Source organism: Ovis canadensis, chromosome 3 (genome assembly GCF_042477335.2).
Source record: "Ovis canadensis isolate MfBH-ARS-UI-01 breed Bighorn chromosome 3, ARS-UI_OviCan_v2, whole genome shotgun sequence".
NCBI classification, from domain to species: Eukaryota; Metazoa; Chordata; class Mammalia; order Artiodactyla; family Bovidae; genus Ovis; species Ovis canadensis.
This window is the reverse complement of record NC_091247.1, coordinates 26,808,613-26,819,891: the sequence shown is the minus strand read 5'-3', so window position 1 is coordinate 26,819,891 and position 11,279 is coordinate 26,808,613. Positions and strand designations below refer to the sequence as shown.

At 41.3% G+C, this 11,279-nt stretch overlaps 1 long non-coding RNA gene across 1 annotated transcript in view; it reads right to left on the bottom strand.

Annotated features, from left to right (window-relative positions):
* Positions 1-1,318: 1,318 nt before the first annotated feature.
* Positions 1,319-11,279, bottom strand: part of LOC138435487 (uncharacterized) — a 31,870-nt gene continuing 21,909 nt past the window's right edge. The window contains exon 3 of the long non-coding RNA XR_011255124.1: positions 1,319-2,177. This is a non-coding gene — a long non-coding RNA (uncharacterized lncRNA). The remainder of the gene's footprint in view (positions 2,178-11,279) is intronic.

Sequence of the window (11,279 nt, the reverse complement as noted above, 5' to 3'; positions counted from 1 at the left end):
ATTTATTCTCTTAAAGAGTAACTAAAGGAGATTAATATTCTGATAAACTTGTCACTGATTTCTGAAGAATGTCTGGCTTTCTTTCATCACTTGAAGTATAATGTGTCAGACATAAATTCCATTATAGTTACAATTAGTACTAATGCCTCCCAAATTATATTTAATGGAAAGGTCATCATTTTAACTACAAATAATTTCTTTCTTAAAAGTTGTAAATGGATTTTTATGAAAAAAAAAAACATAGCTAAATTAATGATGAGGAAAGACCAGTAAGTAAATCAGAAAGACATAAGTTGAAAAAAAAAAGACATTATATTTTGCTTATTTTTCCAGCTGGGTTACATTTTTCACTCATGTTCTGCCAGTATTGGTTTTTAGGTGATAGTGCGAGAGGAATGGGGAGGAGATGAAGAGAGAAAGAGATGGTAAGACCTCATTAAACATGCTAGGTATGTTTCAGACATGGTATAAGACGGCTAAACACTGCTTGTCGTGAGTCTTACAATAACCCTGAAGTAGACATGTTTCCTCCTTTGTGTGTGTGCTCAGTCACTGTCGTGTCCGATACTCTGTGACCTCATGGACTATAGCCCGCCAGGCTTCTCTGTCCATGAGATTCTCCAAGGGAAGAATACTGGAGTGGATTGTCGTTTCCTTCTCCAGGGGATTTTCCTGAACCAGGGATCGAACCTGTGTCTCCTTCTAGGCAGGCAGATTCTTTACCACTGAGCCACCAGGGAAGTGTTTCCTACTTTACAGAGTAGCAGAATGAGGCTCCTAGAGGTTAAATCCCATAAGCAATTTTGTTCTCCTTGGGATATGAGGAAGTGAAAACAAAAGCTGGCCTACCCAGCTTCAAACCTCCACCTCCATAGGCAATGGTTGTTGCTTCTCATTCTTCAGGGTTATGACAGCTGCTGTAGGAGCTTGACATTCCCACCAGCATGATGGGTTAAAGACCTGACCTAGGTGATGCCTAACCTGACCTAAGTGACAGGAGACCAAGTCTTCCCTGTGCTGCTCAGATGCCTTCTCTGATTCTTCTGTAATCTGGGTTCACCGGTGGATTTCTCCTCAGACATTTCTGAAAGCATCAATGAGTATAAGGAATATAAGAGACACATAAGAGAATATTTGGCCAGTATTTAGGTTGGATGACTATAGTGCCTCCTAACATAATCGCAGCATGTTGTGAATGACTTTGTTTTAAAATGACCATGAGATTTAGAATTAAAAGACCCAAGTCTTAAGCAATTACACATAAACTAAAAACAAACAGAACATCTATTTCCTATACATTTCCACACACACACACTAATCCCTATATGAGATAAGAGTTTATTTTGATAAACTATTTAGAAATAAGAACACTTTGAATGGCTCAGACTGGTTATATGACCTTGTACAAGTTACTTTTGCACCTCTGCAGCAGATTACCTCTGCTGCTGCTGCTGCTGCTGCTAAGTTGCTTCAGTCATGTCTGACTTTGTGCAGCCCCATAGATGGCAGCCCACTAGGCTCTTCCATCCCCGGGATTCTCCAGGCAAGAATACTGGAGTGGGTTGCCATTTCCTCCTCCAATGCATGCATGCATGCTAAGCCGCTTCAGTCAGCCCGACTCTGTGCGACCCCATAGACAGCAGCCCACCAGGCTCCTCTGTCCACAGGGTTCTCTAGGCAAGAATACTGGAGTGGTTTGCCATTTCCTTCTCCTGGAAAAACCAATAGCTTTGACTATAGAGACCTTTGTCAGCAAAGTAATGCTTTTTAATACATTATCTAGGTTTGTCATAGCATTTCTTCCAAAGAGCAACTGTTTTTTAATTTCATAGCTACAGTCACCATTTGCAGTGATTTTGGGGCCCAAGAAAATAAAGTCTCTTATTGTTTCCATTGTTTCCCCATCTGTTTGTCATGAAGTGATGGGACCAGATGTCATGATCTTAGTTTTTTGAATGTTGAGTTTTAAGCCAGGATTTTCACTCTCCTCTTTCACCTTCGTTAAGAGGCTCTTTAGTTCCTCTTCTCTTTCTTCTGCTTTTTTAGTTCCTCTCTGCTTTTTTAGGCTGGTGTCATCTGCATATGTAAGGTTATTGATATTTCTCCCAGCAATCTTGATTCCAGCCTGTGCTTCGTCCAGCAGATTATTTCACAGATTTGCACCTCAGTTTCCTCATCTAAAAGTAAGAAGACTGGATTACTTCAGGCTTGGATCAGTGGTTCTCAATGTAGGAACCTGTTAGAAGTGTAGATTCTTGGGCCACACCCTAGAACATAGGTCGAGGTCTAGGTCTAGGTCTAATATGTCATCTACATGGGTCCTCATGAAGTTCTAAAAAGTTCCATGTCCTGTATTAAGTGCAACCTCTTCCCAATGTACTCTGCATATCATTTTAGTATACATTATTGTAGACAACAGACACTCTTTTAGCATCAACCATGTGCCTAGTGGAGATATCCTGGTACATAGAGCCTCAGCCCATTATTCCTTGAGGATTTCACAGTCTACTGAGAAGAAAAAGGCAAGTTAACAGAAAACCAAGCTCGATAAGTACAGTATTAGTGGTGATGCCAGGGGCTATGGGAAGACAGGGGGAACAGTGACTCAGAAGCCAAGAGCTTTAATTCAGGCAGGAGACAGGGGAGAGAGTGAGAGGGAAGAATTCAAGTTATGAGAGAAGGCTTTTGGGATAGGGGGACTTTGAGGTCTGCATTTAAGTCCAATGAGGAAAGTATTAATTTACGTATTTTACAGGGGAAACAGACGATCACAGCAAAACGTCCAAGTTCACACAGTTATTGAGTGAAAGAGATGAAATTTAAAGGCAGATCTTTGGACTTAGCAACTCCTATTTTATTTGATACTGTGCTTCTACATTTCTTACAGTAGAGAGACTGTTAGGGAACTATAGAACCCTCCCCCTTACCACTCTCCCCACATCAGTAATAAAGCAAAATCCCCGTAGGTCTAAGGGGGAAGGGAGTCCTTCAGTCAGTGAGGCAGCAGTGGCAGAGCTGAGGCCTGGGCAGTCACCAGTGAGCCTATTAAATGTATCAGATGTCATCGGTACCTCCTTTATCCTTCTCACTTTGGACCTCACAGGCTGATAAGAAGGGGAAAGCGTTATAACCCAGAAGTAAAACTGTTGCGTGATTATAACCCTGACAGCCTCCCTCTAATGAGCTTCCCTGCAGATATGGAGAGGGGAGAGTGCTTTGATCTCCAGGGGCAGGAGGCTGAAAGGACCACTGTTTGGAGCAAAGCTGTCTGATGGGGTCCAGTCTTCCAGTAATCAAAGTCACAAGCTACCATCTGAGCCATTTGTGAACCACAGATAAGATTAGCTGCTCATTTGATAGATCAGCCACCACCATCAATGGAGGCTAATTGTATCTGAAATATGACCAGGAGAGTGTCAGCTCCTGGAGACAAGCATTTCCTTTATCCTGAGTTGGAAGCCAGGACAGCATTCTGTGTTTGAAAGCTTGAGTTAAATGTTAATATGCGCAGCATTTTTCTCCCTCCTTACCCCACCAGCTGTAAGAGACGACGAAATGTGAGGTCCTTTGAATTAGACATCAATCTGTAGTTATATTTTTGCAAAGATCCTGCATTATGGTGTCAGAGAATACATTCTTTCAGGGCTCAAGGCTGTAGATTCAGGAAGAATTGCACCATGGAATTCTTTCACAGCTTTAGAGCTAAAAAAGGAAAGTGTTCCAGCTTTGGAAAATCGTGTCCAGGAAGAGAGGCTTTGAAATTCTAGAGTGTTGTGTGCTGTCGGGGAAAAGAAACAATGATCGGTTGGTTGGAATTTGAAGGCATTTATATGGATAGCATTTTGCCTCAGAGGCTGAGGTGACTGACAGCTTTACTTTCTTCAAACTTATTCCCATGTCAGTAGAACTTGAACTCAAAATGAATCACGATCAGGCAACTTGGATGGCCCCAGTGCTTTGGCAAATGAAGAAAACCCATCTCATTGTTCCGCTCCACATCCACTGAAGTTAAGTCTTTGGCTACTAAAGAGATAACGCATTCTTTTTTATTCTCCAGGCACGAGAATGTCTGGTTCCTAGCCCTCTGTGAATATTCCTGTCTCTGACTGTAAGCCATTTTAGCTTTCTTCTTTTACGAAGGTGAGAACACAAACCCCCCACTCCCCTCTCACCAAGCCGTCGCTTGGGCTGCTCTATTTCCAGCCTCGTCCACTATAGCTCTTAAATTGCTAGGTTGTCCCCATGTCCAGGCGGCTAGTAAAAGCTGCCTGAAAATGGCAAGGTATGATGAGAAGCACCTCATTACAGCTCCCAAAATACACAGACCCAGAATAGCCTTGAACAGTTGAGGTAAGAAAAGAAGAAGGGGCCCAAGAACAGAAAAACTCAGTCTCCTACCTGGTGTGGGAACTGGAGGAAAGTTCTGCCAACTTCTTGAAAACTCTCAAGCTAAGATGTCCTGGCAGGGGCCACCTTCATGGACTCTCTCCTACTTCCCAGGTTGGGTTGACACCCTGTCCTGCCAGCATCTAACATCTCAGGTTTAGAAGCTATCTTAACCTTGTAGAAGGATGACCACAGTGGCAATGCTCCAGGAGAATCTCCAGATTTGTGTCTCAGGGCTGCAGAACATTACAAGTGGAAGAGCCTTTATCATGAACAACACCCTTAAAACACACCAGGCACTGTGCAAAGCATTTTTCTACATAATTATAAATTATTTAATCCTCATCAATAACTTCCGAGGGAATTACAGTTATTTCTGCTTTAAAGAGGAAGAAACTGAGACTCAGAAAGGTTAATAACATCACCCCAGGATACAGCTTGTAAGTGGCAGAGCTGGTATATGAAACCAGATTTATTTGACTGATGGCAAAATCTTCACTTTTTTATACTGCACTATATGTCACTTGAATTGTTATTCCAACCTTTTCTTTCAATGTTTTGCAACAAAAATGTTGACTAGCCCACTTCAATAACCCTATCTGTACCATGGCTGCCTCTAAAATGTCTTCTTATTATCCAACTTAAATAACACCAATCAAGTTAAATCTATAAAAGCACAGCTAGGGAGAATCTTTGACATACAGATGTGCAAGCGCTATCTTCAAAGCACAGAATCATGGGACACTTGGAACTAGAACCCAGGGCTCAACTGCCAGGCCATTTCCCTGCTTTCTCTGTATTTACTCCAAAGCATCAGGCAAGTCCACTCTGAATCCAGCACACATTAGGATGATGCCAACAGAGGACATCAGGAGAAAGTCTTTCCACATCCAAGAGGACTACACAAAACACTGAAAGTCAAGTGCAAATTTCTGATCACTAATGATGAAGCATGAGCTTGCTTTTCAGAGCACTTTATGATAAAGAGTTACAAATTCTCCAAGGACTCTATCAAGAGATAGCTAAGGATTGCTGACTTGACCCAGTCATTAACTCCACACATTAAAATCCTAAGATTTGATGATCATAGGTGCTTTTCTAGGTCCTATCTGGATCTCAGCAAATGGGGTATGAAATCAGGGAGATGACTGAGATCCAGTCAAAGAGAATTTGTGACTGCCAAGTTCTGTGACATCAAGCCTTAGGAATTAAGATAGGCAGGAAGTGCTGTGAGGTCAACGGACAGACAGGTCCTTTCCTGCAGGATTGTGGGTAATGATGCTATTGGCCACAGGATGGGGAACATTACCCACAGTTTGAGGAGCTTCTTTAGTCCTCCTGTCAACCAGCCACAACAGGGCTCTGCCACAAGCAGCTTAGGTTGTATAGAGAATCAGGCATTATTATAATATTTTTTTTCTTGACCTCACTCACACTTTCCGGGTTTTATTTTTCCATGCAGTTTTAGCTCATATCTGGGAGAAGCATGTTTAGCCGTTCCCAACACTTTGATTCTCTGGAACATGATTTAATAACTCAACAGTGGTTGCTGCACAGGCTCTGTGCTGAGGATGAAATGAAGCATGTGGAGCTTGTCTCTGGGCATCACAGAAACACATCCTGAGGTCGGTCTTGCTCAGGAATTAAGTTTCCCTGGGATTCCAAACAAGAATAGAGACTAAACCCCACACTGCCTCAGAAGTCAGGAGCCCTGGGTTCCTTCTAGTCTGACCTCAGTCAGCTGTCTCACTTTGAGCAAATCCTGGTTTTCTGCCCTGGAGCTCATTTTCTACAGTTTAAACATGAGGAGAGCTTCCCTGGTGGCTCAACAGTAAAGAATCTGTCTGCTGATGCGGAGGACACGGGTTTAATCCCTCGTGCAGGAAGATCCCACATGCTGTGGAGCAACTAAGCCTATGTGCCACTATTGAGCCTTCGCTCTAGAGGCCAAGAAGCACAAATACTGGAGCCCATGTGCCCTAGAGCCTGTCCTCTGCAACAAGGGAAGCCGTTGCAATAAAAAGCCTGCACACCGCTGCTAGAGAGTAGCCCCAGCTTGCTGCAACTAGAGAAAGCCTGTGCAGCAATGAAGACCCAGCACAGTCAAAAATAAATAAATAGACAAACAAACAAAATTGTTAAAATAAAGTAAAAATGAGGAGGCCCTATAGGTCTTTCTCTAAGTCTGTATGATTCTAAAACTTTTCACATTGTCTCCAGGGAACATTCTGAAATAGGCTGATTCTCGGTAGGCACTAAAAGGATGAGTTTGGGGTGGGGGACATTTGATGAAACACCTGACCACTACTCTTCAGATATGTGAAGGTCACGGAAGACAAGATGGGACCAAGAAACTGTCACAGATTTGAGAAGACCAAGAAGTTCAGTTCAGTTCAGTTCAGCTCAGTCGCTCAGTCGTGTCTGACCAAGAAGGCGTAACATCTAAATGCAATGTATGGGAGCCTGATGGGACCCTCGAACAGAAAAGTAGTGTTGGTGGAAAAACTGGGTCAAGTCTGTGAGTCTATAGTTAATAGTATTGAGTCAGTGTCAATTTAGGTTTTAATATCATAGTTATGTAAGATTTTAGCATTAGAGGAAGTTGAGTGAAGAGTTTATGGAAACTTTCCATAATGTCACAAATCTTCTTTAAATAAAATATTATCACCATATAAAAAATAAAGTTAAGTGTAGAGATTCCTTAAAAAACTGGAAATAGAACTGCCTTATGATCCAGCAATCCCACTACTGGGCATACACACCGAGGAAACCAGAATTGAAAGAGACACATGTACCCCAATGTTCATCGCAGCACTGTTTATAATAGCCAGGACATGGAAGCAACTTAAATGTCCATCAGCAGATGAATGGTTAAGAAAGCTGTGGTACATATACACAATGGAGTATTACTCAGCCATTAAAAAGAATACATTTGAATCAGTTCTAATGAGGTGGATGAAACTGGAGACTATTATACAGAGTGAAGTCAGAAAGAAAAACACCGATACAGTATACTAACACATATATATGGAATTTAGAAAGATGGTAATGATAATCCTGTATGCGAGACAGCAAAAGAGACACAGATGTACAGAACAGTCTTTTGGACTCTGTGGGAGAGGGAGAGGGTGGGACGATTTGGGGGAATGGCATTAAAACATGTATAATATCATATAAGAAAAGAATCGCCAGTCTAGGTTCAATGCAGGGTGCAGGATGCTTGGGGCTGGTGCACTGGGATGACCCGGAGGGATGGTATGGGGAGGGAAGTGGGAGGGGGGGTTCAGGATGGGGAACACTTATACCCCTGTGGCGGATTCATGTTGATGTGTGGCAAAACCAATACAATATTGTAATTAGCCTCCAATTAAAATAAATAAATTTAAATTAAAAAAATTAAAGTTAATAAAATTGTGTTTATATTTTCCCAGAAAATAGAACTGTGAATTTCTCAAGGTCAGGGATTTTCTTTTCTCTTTCTGTATGTTCTTAGCAGCTAGTATAGAGGTATATGGCAGTAAGTTTTAAAATTCTTAACAGAATCAAATTGGCCAAAACTTAGTCACAACTGAATTTTAACCTGGCCTAGAGCAACATGTAACCTTGTCACTGTTAGAACAAGTTGGTATTACAACTATGGTACTTCTACAACTAAAACAAAAAAAGTCCAGAAAAATGCCACTGTTTCCTGGCACCAAGGGGAAAAAAAGCTCTGTTTCCTGGCACCAAGGGGAAAAAAAGCTCGCCATGTTCAAGTCAGATAGCCAGGCTGATTTAGGAAAATATAAAGGAAAAAAGAGAAAAAGTAACAACACAAAAGATCAAGTAACTCCTTTAATAACAACCATCATCTTTGCTATTTGGACATCTTTGCTTTTGCAGACAGAAGCTGCAGATAACAGTAACCATTAAAGAAAAAGACAAAGAAAAGAACAACAACAATAACAACAAAACCCTCTGGGCTTTCAATGTGTTTTTCATAATAAATTAATTGCCCCCACCAAAATGCAGCCTTGAGGAGTTAATTAAACAGCTGCCCCCATGGCTGATTCTGAGATGCTAGGGGGCCCCTGACAGGCTGCTAAACAAACGGGCACAATAAAGGTGTGGGCTGTTTGGCTTGATTGAAGAGCTTGAGGTTTTCACCCCTTGGTCTCTAAACCATCTGGAAGTGAGTTCATGGAATGTGGGATGGCAGCTTCTCTACTCTTATCTACTGATAAGATTCTCAGGCTCAAACACGTGTACTAGAAAAGCAGGGAACAAATCTTTTAGACCTTCAACGACTTGCAGATCCTCCCTCTAGACTTCATGTGGTGCTATAGCGCAGAGAGAAGCCTCACGTTTGTCCCCTCCGAATGAATCTGGGTCTCAGCACAGAGAGAAGTACACATATCTCACATCTGTCCCCTCAGAATGAATCTGGGGCTTAGGATGTCAAGATGAGCCACGACTGAAAAGTTGATCTAAAGGAAAACAGTGTTTTGGTTTTGATTCGTGAGTTTCACCCACTTATTCTGAGTCTCCACAGACTTTAGGCTATAAAGGTCAGGCTTCAGAGAACTGCCCTAAGAGGAAACTGCCAAGCAAAAGATGTTTGATTGAGCAAAGAATTTGAGGAGAAGGGCCAATATCTTTCCATGTTTACAACTGCTGTTCATGCTGAATCATAAAAAAACAAAATATCTGAGGATGGCCTCTAACTTCATTGACAGAGGTTCAGGTGTCTGATGATAGAAAGGTTTGGCTGCTGGGAATGAAAAAAAAAAATGGAGATTGGGCTTTTTGCTTTTAGAATCTACAAGTGAAAGAGTATAAATAGTATGTATAGCTGGACATGTGTCTGGTGGGTATATGGGATTGTGGGTGGGTGTGAGTGTAAACTTAAATTTAGACTAAACATAGTCAGGAAAAAAACATTATTAAATGAGGCTAGGAACATCTTGGGACATATACCCAGGAACTGAAGGGATGCATTATCTTCCCAAAAGCTTTCAGAATTCTACCATTTAAGCATCCATCTAGTCCCCTATTTTTGAGCTCCTAGTATGTTCTAGGCACTAAGAGGATCTTGGGAATACAAAGTCAGGTGACACATTTAAACCTTGTTCTCAAAGAGTATGCAATCTACTGAAACAGACAGATGTACAATTTACAAGACAGAGCAATAAGGGCTACTATAAAAGCAAATTTAGATTGCTCTGTGAGGCCAGACACAGGATGGCAGTGAACAGAGAAAATATCTAATGTGTCATTTGTTTTTCAAAACAAAAGGTGTTTCTCGCATGTTTGGCTTATCCCACCTCAGACTAATCTTTTAACTCAAATAAATACTAAGCTTTAATATCTGTTTGTGGAGCTAGAAAAATACAATAGTATACTTGATCTGAATATTTTTTCTCTCTAGTCTCAAAAATCTCAATTAAGTTGTCTGATGAGTAAAATTACTTTTAAAAGAACAAGAAAATTGTCATTTAATTTCATTTACTCACTCAAATGTTTTGTGAAGCGCTGATTCAGTGCCAAGAACTGGTGTCCATGCCAGGGAGTTCAGCCCCTTTGTCTTAAGTCTTTTGAAAGGGGCCACTCTGGTGTTAATTTCTTATAAAACTTAATGGGTTTCATGGTGAAATAGTGATCCTATTTTCCTTTCTCGACAAAAAACATACTGATAATTTTGTCCACACAATCTCACTAGAGTCAGAGAAGTTGTCTAAAGGCATTATAGCTAACTGCAAAGTAACACACAGACAACCATGGTCTATTAGACAAAATGATTTCAAACATCTTACCTCCGGTGAAACAAAATCAACCAAGTTCTTTCATGCATACCTGCGATACCAATGTAATGCTCTTGTGAAACTAACACTAGGCAAATACACCAACAAACACAGCGGTCATGACAGATCAGCTGTGATAAACTTTGGTAGAAATCAGTGGTTCCCTTGAAAATATCACAGCTCTTTAAGGGCCCTATACTCATACATAGAACAAAATTAACTTTGTCCTTTGAATTTATAATTTTTTATATTATATTCTTAAAATACCCTCAAAATGCCCCAAACGGAGATTCTAAGTTCCCTCTTCAAATATGAGCTCTCTTGATTTTACCAACTGTGCTCCTGGGTTTAGTTTCTCCAGCTCAGTGAGGAAAAGGCTTCTGCTCCCAGAGGTCAAACATTATCTTGATTTAGCAGGTTGGGCCCCTGAATCACTGCTATGCTCAGTAGCAAAGAATGCAGGCTGGGGAGGATTAATTACCAAAGCCAGTAATCCTGACTCCAACCTCCAAAAATATGGGGAAGTCCAAAAAAAATCTTGAAAGTGATTTGCAACATTCTGTTCAGATCAGTCTCATGAGTAATGTCACTCTGACACCTCTTAACCATGTAAACATAATTATCTCAGACCCATCTGATATTCTTCTGAACCTTCTCCTTTTCACCCTAAGGCTCAATTTTCCCTCCTCTGAAAGAAGATCAACACAGTTGTAGGAACGGCCTCTTCCTCTGTTTTTCGAGTGAAACAAATATCCTCAAAGTGTAAGGATGCCAGTAGCCTCTTTTATGACAAGTTGTGTGATTCCCACATGCATGGGCAAAAATTAATTATGTATTTTGGTCTCAGGCCCCGGGGATGTAGGTTCTCGTGGAGAAACCTGGTAAGCCAGACCATACCCTGCAATTCCTGTCATTTCACATCAGTAAAATCTCTGTTTACTAGGAAGTAACTAGAGAGGAAATTCCCAGCTGACCATTAAAACTCCTAAACAGACACCACTTTCATTTACTTTGATCTGGGCTCCGTCACGGCTTCCCTGGTGGCTCAGCAGTAAAGAATCTGCCTGCAATGCAGGAGACGTGGGTGGGGACGATCCCCTGGAGGAGGGCATG